This window comes from Peromyscus eremicus, chromosome 22, assembly GCF_949786415.1.
Source record: "Peromyscus eremicus chromosome 22, PerEre_H2_v1, whole genome shotgun sequence".
Taxonomy (NCBI): Eukaryota; Metazoa; Chordata; class Mammalia; order Rodentia; family Cricetidae; genus Peromyscus; species Peromyscus eremicus.
In genome coordinates this window covers 5,819,248-5,830,044 of record NC_081437.1, presented here as the reverse complement: position 1 = coordinate 5,830,044, position 10,797 = coordinate 5,819,248, and the positions used below count along the sequence as shown (strand labels likewise).

General features: G+C 46.1%; 1 protein-coding gene across 1 annotated transcript in view; it reads left to right on the top strand.

Annotated features, from left to right (window-relative positions):
* Positions 1–2,357: 2,357 nt before the first annotated feature.
* The window catches only part of Ston1 (stonin 1), a 43,040-nt gene continuing 34,600 nt past the window's right edge, over positions 2,358–10,797 (top strand). Inside the window, exon 1 of the mRNA XM_059248644.1 lies at positions 2,358–2,416. The gene's annotated coding sequence lies outside the window, so the exon portion shown is untranslated. The remainder of the gene's footprint in view (positions 2,417–10,797) is intronic.

Here is a 10,797-nt window from a genome sequence, read left to right as displayed (position 1 = left end):
CACATGCCCGTTTGCTCCCCAGAAGGGTCAAAGTTTCCATGAGATTTCTTTCACCAGCTGAGATACCCCACTAATCAAGGCCGTACTGCTTATCTCAGGGATGGAAAAATTGAACAGGTGTACTCGGAAAGCTGTGTAGTGGTAGTGACTTTTGCAAGTGTGTTGATTTCTGTATGCCTCTTTTCTTCAGTTAGCTATGGCATTTCTGAGATGGGCTGGCCTCCCTGGAAGCTAGTGGTAGACACAAGGCACAGAGGCAGAGGGGCAGCATAACTCAGCCACTTACCTTTTTCAAATCTATCATCTATCTGTGTATCTATCATCATCATCTCTATCTATCTATCTATCTATCTATCTATCTATCTATCTATCTATCTATCTATCTATCTATCTATCAATCATCATTTGTCTAATTTGGCGCTCTGACAGAGAACTAGAGTTTGCTTCCCATGCTGGGAAGCTCATAACTGCTTGTAACTCTGTCTCCAGGGAATCTGATGCCCTTTTCTTGTCTCCTTGAATACACACACACACACACACACACACACACACACACACACACACACACGTGCTAGCAATCAGACTCCAGGCTTTGCATTGTAGGTGAGCACCACTGAGCCCCGTCTATCCAGACCTCACCTTTTCTCCTTCCCTTCTTTCTCCGTCTCCTCTGCCCTTCTTGCTCTCCACTCCCCCCACCTCCTTACCAGAAGGCGGACCAGCTCCTGTCTGCCAAAGTTACCAGGATTTTACTCCCTATGCTCTGGGCTCTCACGCAAAACAGACCTCAGATCTTGGCCATTCCTGGGATGGTAGTGAGGGGAAATGGGGAGGTGAGGGGCACTCCTTCTGTTTATTTCTGTTATTTGTGTTATACTCTTAAGTATAAACACACTTAGAAATCTTACCAGAGAATGACATCCCCAGTGTGTCCAACTGTGTGGCATGAGACACACCTGTTCCCTCTCTGGCCATCCGCTCCCTCCCTGGATCCTGGTGGCTGGGCAGACTACTTGAATATCTTTTCCATTTTACCAGGTTTTCTGAGGCCACAAAGACTACACCGGGAAAGTGTTTTAAGAGGAATCCCACTGCTGTGTGAATTCAGGGAGCTGCTCCACCAGAATTCCCAGCTTCCTCTCACCTGGCGGCCCACCACTCAGGTTGAGATGTTACACACAAGTTCTCTTCCCGGGCAGTCCATCTTGCTGACCACTAAACCAGTGTTCTCGACTGACATTCTGATACCACAGGGATTCACTGGGTGCCCCACTGAGTGTCCATCCTGGGGAATACCAAAAAACGATGGGAATCCATTCGAATCAAATGCTCTGCTTAAAAACCTTCCCGATTTCGCCAGGCGGTGGTGGTGCACACCTTTACTCCCAGCACTTGGGAGGCAGAGGCAGGAGGATCTCTGTGAGTTGGAGGCCAGCCTGGTCTACAGAGCAAGATCCAGGACAGGCACCAAAACTACACAGAGAAACCCTGTCTCAAAAAACAAACAAAAACAAAAACAAAAAAACCTTCATGATGTCATGCTTCACACTCCATTGCACCATTTCCCACCTCTCCTAAATACTCCAAACCACCTTAGGGCCTGGAGTGTCCTCTTCCCAGACACCCTAGCCAATCCAACTCAAGCCTCCATTCTGGGATTTGGTGTCTTTCCAGGAAAAGGGACGCCCTACTTCCCTTGTTTGCTGTGACTGGTTCAGTCTCGCTTGAGAAAGAGGTCAAGATGGGTGTCCTGAGAGTCAGTCACCTGTTGGCAGAGTACAGGGAAACCACGCTGGGGTGGAGACCCTCCCTTCTCATCTTAGGGCACTCTCCAGGAGACAGGCAGGAAGCGCTGCCATAATCCAGCCTCCGGCACACAGCGTGGCCCTTCACTCACTCACCTGGTCATCTGTGAATTTCACCCAGGGAGGAGGGATTCTTAGCACGACTCCCCACCCTTCGCTGTGGAACCGGCTGGTTCTACTTTGAAGGAAAAAAAAAAAGAGGAGGCACTCATAGAGGCCCCCAGAATAATTTGGTGACCCCCTTTTCCAGCTTCTGCGGGTGAAGCTAGGTCTCTTCCTTTTGGAGACTTCAGACTTGCCCGGGACAGCTAGCTGGATTGTGGAGAGAAGCGAATGTCCAATCTCATACCAGAAAAACTTTGGGGGATCCAGGGTGGAGAAAGGAGCAAGAAGGGAGGATCCCGCAGGGGAAGAGGGGCGGGGACAGAAGGAATGCCCGCGCGCTGCCTCTCCCCGCAGCCCCCCTGCCCGGCAGACGCCCGGGCCCTCCCTCCCCTTCTCCCTCCCCTGCTCCCTCCCCTGCTCCCTCCCCTGCTCCCTCCCCTTCCTCCCCTCTCCTCTTCCCGGTGTGGATGGCCGCGGCCAGAGTCGGAGCCCCAGCCGCGCTGCCCGTGAGTGAGGGACCGGCCGGAGGAGGCTTGACCCGAGCCCCTCTCCAGGGTGGGGTCGCCGGGGCTCGCTGGAGATTGGGGGCGGGGGCAGAGGACATCTCCTGGGCTCCCCCTCCTCGACACCCTGGGGGCGTCCAGGGCCCGCGAGGGGCTGGGCCCCGCAGACTTCTCTGTGCCCTGGGCCTGACTGCAAAGAAAGAAAAGTCCAACTGCACGAACAAGTCAGGTCCGCGGGCAGGACCGGGCGGGGACTGTAGGAACCCATGCGCGGTCCACCCAGACCTGGGCACCAGACCCTGTCGGGCAGAGCGCCTTGGAACTCAGGATCCCCACGCCTACGATACCCCACCCCCCCCACCCCAAGTCCTCCTAGCTCCTGCTCTTGGTGGTCCTGCCGCTGGTTTCACTTCCATCCCCTCTTTTCCTCTGAGATGGACCAGTCAGGCCGAGGCAGCCAGGCCAAGGGGTCACGCACAGGTTTTGGGACACTGCCCTAATATTTGCTACAGTAATGACATGTGCCAGGATTAAGTAAGTGGACCTTGTGGGTGCATGTGTTAATGAAATTGTATTCCTTGTTAGAACTCCACCCATCTGGGATATCTAGTTGTCTATCGTCTGTCTCTTTTCTTTCCAACTGTTCATCTCCCCCAACAATTGACAGTTAATCTAATTAGACTGCAAAGCTCATAAAGAAAAATAGAATGCTAGCCAAAAAATTCTGATCAGGGCCGGTGAGATGGCTCTGGGGGGGGTAAAGGTGATTTGGATTGCTGGGGACCCTAGACAGTGCAAGGAGAAAACCCACTCCCTCACATTGTTCTCCATATTCAACCCACGGACCACGGCACACACCATGCCCCCTCCACTGCTGCCACATAAATGAAAAACAAACAAACCACAGAAAAGCAGCTTATAGTAAATAAAATACAGAAGCTGGTCTTCCGAAAGTAAAGACTTCAGTCTCCACTAACAGTGTTTAGTGGGAGCTTGTTTTTCAGACTGCTCTAACCCGGCTATTACAGCCTCCCTCAGGCTAGAAGTTTTAATTTGCCTGACGTGCTTGGGCAGGAAGGCTGTTGTCTTCTCCTGTTGGTCTGCCTGTCTGCAGCCATGCAAACAAGTGAAAGAATAATGGAAGAGGCTAAAATGAGGAGGACCACAAACAAAACAAAACAGACAGTGCACCTAATCTGACTGCAAAGAGACCGTGGCTTTAGCTGAGTTCTGATAGGATGGAAGGGCTGTTTAGTCCGTTTGTGTGGTTTTTATGTCGGGTCCTATTAAGGCTGAATCAGTGTTTCCATGATGGACTTGGTCCTCTGGGTGCTTCCAGAAAGCCTGCTGAGTCTTGCGTGGGACTGTGCAGACGGATGCAGAGTAGTTTTTGTTGTGGTTCTGTTTGTGTTTTAGGGATTGAGTGAGGTTGATTGTCTGCCTCACCGACTCAGAGTTGCTGGAGGCAGCCAGGACCTCATCAAAGCTGAGCTGTGTGGGAGGAACTGCTGGGGAATGCCGCACTTCACTGTATGAGAGGAATACACCCTTTTGTCTATTTCTTGAGGGTGTGTTTATATGTGTGTGTGGTGTATGCCTGTGTGCATGCATCTGTGGGTAGCAGGGGAGGGTATTGGGTGTCCCTCTCAATCATCCTCTGCCGTATTCCCTTGAGACAGGGTCTCTCACTGAACCTGGAGCACATTGGTTTTTTTGTTTGTTTGTTTGTTTTGTTTTTTTTTTCCCAGTTCATTGGCAAACCCCAGCATCATCTTGTCTCTGCTCAGGCATGCCCCATTTTTGCCAAGTTGAATGTTTTATGTGGGTGCTGAGAATCTGTACTCAGGTCCTTGAGCTATCCCCTAAGGAAGACAAGCTTCTGAAAGACTTATTCTCCTTTTGTACAGACAACAATGGGATCATAACACATGTTGCAGACAACCTTTTAAAGCAGGTCAGGGTAGAAATAAAGATTTAAAGAATGTGGTAATGCAGAGACTCATAACTGCTTTTAGTACTGAGAAGAAGTGACTGTTGATATAGTTACATCCTCCCCTGCGAGGCTCAGGGAACATGGCTGAAGAGAGGGCGGATAGAATGGAAGAACTGAAGAATGGGAAGGCATGCCAAGAAAACCTATTTTTCTGAACGTGGAATGGATGATGCATCCATGAACTCATAGCAACCAGTAAGGCTTCCTGCACAAAACTGGGCCCATCAGCCTTCCGTCATGGATGGGGGAGTGGCTCATGAGGCCCCACCCTTCCCCGAGGAGCTACAGATAATGGTTTCTAGGGGGGTTATTCCTAGTGCTGTAACTATTGGTAAGCTGTCCTTGCTCAAGTAAATAACTCCCTATCCATGCTAAAACAAGTAATCCTAATAAAGTGAAATGGAACACACACACACACACACACACACACACACACACACACACACACACATACAGAGAGAGACAGAGAGAGACAGAGAGACACAGAGAGAGAGAGAGATAAGAGAACAATGAGGGAGGAGATGATCAAAGTACATTTTATATACGTATGGCATTGTGAAGGAATAAATAAAAAAGATTAAAAAAACTGAATTCATTGAAAATGGGGGGGGGGGACACTCATTTTAAACAGGATACAACTCATTTCTGCCCAGTTTGACAGCCCCACATTGTATGAATCAGTAAGGCTTTGTCAGTGGTCTCAGAGCATCACGAAGTGTTAGGACTTCCTTCATTGAAATGCACATCCTCAAGTGTTGAACTTGTATGGCCTCATTGCTTAGAAAAACAATGCCTCCTGATAAGAATCTTCCATTTCTTCCTCTTCCTGAGAGTTTTTAATCGGGTATCTAAAGTCCTGGAAGTCAACCTTATACTGTTTGGAGAAAAACTGCCCATCTGGCAATGTTCCCTTTTGCACCCACCATGGAGTGGATCTAGTTTAAACAGAGTGGTCTGCACCTCAGCATGGGCTTCAAGGCAAGATGCTGGAGATGCCAGAAGACCACGGAAGGGTCCCTGAGCTCAGGGTGAGCATGTTGGATAGTGAGGCGGAGGCCATATTTCCAAATAGCCAGGAGAAAGTCAGCCACCATCTGGCTGAGTCACAGGGGTTGGAAATACAGGAAGTGTGGGATCTACATCTCGAGGGAAGAGGGCAGGGTTGTCAGAAGTAAACTCACCTGGAGGAATGCTCCGTGGCCTTTAAACACTACACTGTACAGAATACTGAATCACACAGGAGATGCTTAGAGCGCGGGGTGAATTTAAATAGCAAGTTATGGATTAGAAAGCACTAGCCTTTTGCTCTTTGAAAATACACCTGTAACAATTGGAATTATATGCTTTGAAATGGATGGGGGGATTACAGTTGCGTTTGCTTTTTTTTTTGCGTGTTTGCCAGGGTTCCTCGGCTTTTGACAGTAATGATAGCTAACATTCACCGAGTGTTAAACACTTCACATGGAGTATTTCATTTTAAACGTCTTTGAGGAAAGAGCTATTATTATTTCCATTGTGGAGATTCAGAAGCCAGGATTAGAGGGGAATTTGCCATGGCTGTTGGGGCACCAACTGTGGGAAGCAAACCTTGAACTTAGGCTGGTGGTGAAAGTCTATGCACCCCAATTACTACGGTCCACTGCCCCTACACATAACTTATCAATATTACTATGGAAAAGTAGAAAAAGGAAATACTTCTTGCTTTAATAGAGTCAAATATTTTGATTGCTTATAAAATCTGCCTCCCAAATTCTTCATCTTCCACTGTCCTTTCTCTTTGGAAGTCTTTGAGAATTGCTCCAGACTTACAGCACAGTTGGGAAACAGCTCTACCCCATGAGATGTAGCCAGAATTCTCTGGAAGCTTCCCAGCCAGACTGGAGTTCCAGGAACCCATGGGATTCTGGTGCAGTTCCAGTATAAGGCTGGAATTTTTGAAGTAGACTAGGCAGATTCTGTCTCCAGAGCTGTCCGCTTGGGCATTCGCTGTTCTTTTCAGCAGCGTGAGTGGGCTGGGGAGACAATCGCGTCGTGTCTTGATGCTTAGTTCTGTGTAAACAAGGTAGTGAACTGGCATCTGGGAGCCTGGCTCCCTGGGTAATCCCATGCCTTGGCAAGGTTGGCTGATGTTAATGGCGATGGGGATATTCGGCATGATTCTGAAGCCCACTCTCACAGGCAGCCAGGTCCTGGAGGTCACTTATCCCTCCTCTTTATGGTACTACCTAATTTCTTCAGGAGGATCAGTTTGTTTGTAAGCACCCCCCCCCCAAAAAAAAAGAAAAAAAACCCAACCCTGCTGACTTAGATGTGAGAAGGATTTCTCTCTTCTACTTCTCAAGGAGAGATTTCTGGAAGGTTAATGGTTCTGATAATGGTGACCTCCTCATTGAAAACATTTTGTAGCCAGGTGTGGTGATGAAAGCCTTTAATTCCAGCCCTTAGGAAGCAGAGGCAGGAGGATCTCTGTGAGTTCCAGGACAACCAGGGCAATGCAGTGAGACCCTGGCTAAGAGTGAGTACTGCTCTTGCAGAGGGCCTGAGTTTGGTTCCCAGCACCCACGTAAGGTGGCTCACAACCACTTGTAACTCAGGCTCCAGGGATCAGACACCCTCCTCTGGCTTCCGTGGGCACCGTACTCACACGCTCATACCCACCACATACAATATAAAGAATCAACTGATAAATCTCAAAAAAAAGGAAGAAAAATAGATCTAAGGCTGAAGGATCCTCTGGAATGTTAATATAGGATCAGCCTTAATAATCTTTTTCCCAGGGGCCCAGAAGAGAAACTACGAATGGCGAGAATTATTTTTGGGAAAAGAATCTAAGTACACTGAGCTCTTTTGTCCGTCTACTTTATTCCTCTGGGATAAAATCCTATCCACACAGCTTCAGTTCTGTTCTCGTGTCTAGCTCCTTTCTTGCCTGATTTTCCTCTACCTTTATCCGCTGTCCCCTCTAAGTTCTAACTTAATTCTCTCATCTTAGATCATCTGCCCTTCTTGGTCTTTCTCATCTCGTTCTTACCCATCTGGCTCTTCCTCATCTTCCATCTCATTCTTCTAGTTCTCTATCTACTTCTCCTGTTCTTTTCTCTCCTCTCCATCTAGTCTTCTCTGAAAATAAAACGGCTTTTTTATCCCTTTGACCCTTATCTCTCCAAGCTATCTCTGCTCCCGCCATTTCTGGCGAGTGTGCTCGGTCGCTAGGCAACTTGGCTAGGCAACTTCCATCACAGCTAGATGTACCTGTAAGTTAGAACCCTTTAGTTTTGAGTTAATTGTTAAGGGTGGATCTAAAACTAGAGATAAGACTTTGGAAAGGAGAAAGTTAAGCTTAATTAGCACATCCGCCAGGCCTTCTCAAACAGGTAGTCTGGACGCTTAAGTCTGTTCTCGAGAGTACAGAGGTATCTCTGATAAGGTACTTTCCTCTGTCTGAGGATGGACCTGGCGGAATGCTGCCAATGACGATAATTACAGGGAGACTTGAACTGGGGCTCTGGCTGTGCATAGCTGTCAGCGCAGAAGGTTATGTAAATATTCCTTTAGTAGAGGGGAAATGGTGCCCAATAAATGATGGAAAAGCTACAACAGCACACGAGAAATCCATAGTAGGAAACAGCTAATAATCAAAAACCAGTATCACCGAGACTCCTTGAGCCTCAGCTTGACCTCTGGAAGGCCCTGGATTCTTCCAGGTGTTAGCTTGTCATAATCAGCTGAAATCCGACTTCATGTATTTTTGCAGTTTGCAGCAGGATCCCTTCCCAAACTATCACACTTAGACTGATATTTGAGATCTTGTTTATATTTAACAAAATAAAAGATTTCTTTCTGGTCTCGGTGGTGGGAAGATGTATGTCCCTTTGAGAAGTTTGCTTGTGACCCCTACTGGGTGCTATGACTCCACCATTATTTGGTGTTTATCTTTTCTCATTTGGCCAAAGGAAGCTCACAGCCAACTTCTGCCGAAGCAGGACTTTCTGGGCCTTTATTTTTTGACAACTGGTTATGCACATTCTCTGTTTCCTACCTATTTTCTCTCAGGCTTGCCTCTATCACAGTGTTTTACCGTATTTATTCAGTGCGTTTGGGGGGCTGTTACTACTCTAAAAATACTTTTTATTTGAAATTATGTGTATGTATATGCGGTTGAGTCTAGAGAGGATGTTGATGGCCTGCAGCTGGAGTTACAGGCCGTGAGTCACCTGATAGTAGAAATTAGGAGCTGGACTCAGATTCTCTGCCAAGGGCAGCTCTCACCAGCCCTCTCTCCAGTCCTGGGCATGGTGACCACAGATTCTGCATGCTTTTCGTTCGCCAGTGTAAATTTACAATCTCGGCTCCCCCTTTTGCCCTCCCTGCCTCCTCCCTGCCCAGGTTTTCCTATATACCCCAGGCTGGCCTGAAACTAGCTGTGTAACTCAGGCTGATCTCAAATTCACATCCCTGTTTCCACTACCTTTCTCCTGGGATTACATGAAGTTCTCCTGTACGGGCTCCTTGGTAAATTTTAAAATATTTGTGTTCCTGGAAGCACCTTTAGTTTTCGATCACTCGGAAGTGGAGAACTCCATGTAAAAGTTTCCCTCAGCTCGAGGGAGGAGCTGTGCTGTTTATTGTCTTCCCAAACCTGCTGCCGCTGCTTAGAGATTTGATGGCAAATGATTGTCATTTCAAGCAATTTGTCTTCACCCCAATAGCCTCTAGGGTTGTTGTTTTTTCCTTTCATTTTTTTTTATAAGTATTTTTTTTTATGATTCACCTGTCAGTCAGCATTTGTGTTTTCATAGCTGAGTGACCTTAGTTTTTTTCTCTGTCTCCCATACTTAGAATATAAATAATAACAGTTCCACTCAAAGTATTATTGAGGAGATAATGCACAAGAAAATGTTAGAATAACCCTTGACATATAAGGAAGCACAAAAGAATTGCTATTACTGTTACTTTCACAATTTTAAAGGACTTCGTGTCCCCTTTGGATTTTACTAGCTTATGCCAATCAATTTTTGTTTACTTGCATGCGCACAGACAGAGCAAATTCTACTGAGATTTTTACTAACATTACATTTAACTTATACTGATGTCTTTCTCACATCTCTAAGAACTGAATCCCGGCATCACACAAGCTACAGTTGAGTTATGCCACCAGCTCTTTTTGTTCTTCTTTTGAGACCAGATCTCACTAAATTGCTCAGACTGGCCTTCAACTTACTCTGTATGTATCCCATGCAGGCTTTGAACTTGCAATCTTCCTGCCTTAATCTCCTTGGTAGCCGGGATTGTAGGTCTGCACCACAGGCCTGGCTTATACTGATATCTTAACAATGTTAGATCTTGCTATCTCCTTAAGAAAGTATTTATCATCATCATCATCATCATCATCATCATCATCATCATCATCGTGTGTGTGTGTGTGTGTGTGTGTGTGTGTGTGTGTGTGTGTGTGTGCTGTAGCACACATGTGCAGGTCAGAAGGTAACTTTTAGAGTTGGTTCTCTCCTTTGACCTTTGCATGGGTTCTGGGGATAAAGCCCAGATTGTCAGGTTTACAGGGCAAGCTCCTTTACCAGCTAAGACATCTCTCCAGGTTCTTCCTGTCTCTTTTTATTTAGGTGAAGGAAAATTAGCATTTTTCCATTGCAGATGTCTTATATCACTTCACAGTCACTGTTTCCTGTAGATTTTTTGTTGTTGTTGTTTGAGACAGGGTTTCTCTGTGTAGCTTTGGATCCTTTCCTGGAACTCACTCTGTAGCCCAGGCTGGCCTCGAACTCACAGAGATCCACCTGCCTCTGCCTCCCGAGTGCTGGGATCAAAGGTGTGTGCCACCACCGCCTGGCTTCCTATAGATTTTGTCCATATTTTCAATAACATTCTATTTTCCAATTTGCTATTTTCTGGATCATAGAAACACTTCTGGCTTAAAATTTTTTTTTCTCTTACCCATCATTCTCCCTGGCCTCTTTTCTTTACTCAGTAGTCTGTATAGGCACTCTTGAATTTTTTATGTAATCACAAAACAACAATAATTTGCCTCTTGTATTCCTTGAGATTTCCATGTCTTTTTCTTGTCTTATTACGTTGGTAGCATTCAGTAGTGATATGTAGGCAACTTTGCTTCTTGTCTTTAAAGTGTTCTCTTAAAGATCCAGTAAGTATAAAGTTGGCTTAATGTTTTAGTAGATTGTCTTTATTAAATTAAGGGCTTTCCTTCCATTTTCACTATTTTTTAGCAAGATAAAAATTGTATAACAACTGACTTTATGTACTTTTTAAAAATGCTTTATTATGGAAATTATATGAGATGATCATATATTTCTTTCTCTATATTATAATGTGAAAAATAATATGAGCTAATATATTTACATGTATCAACACTATA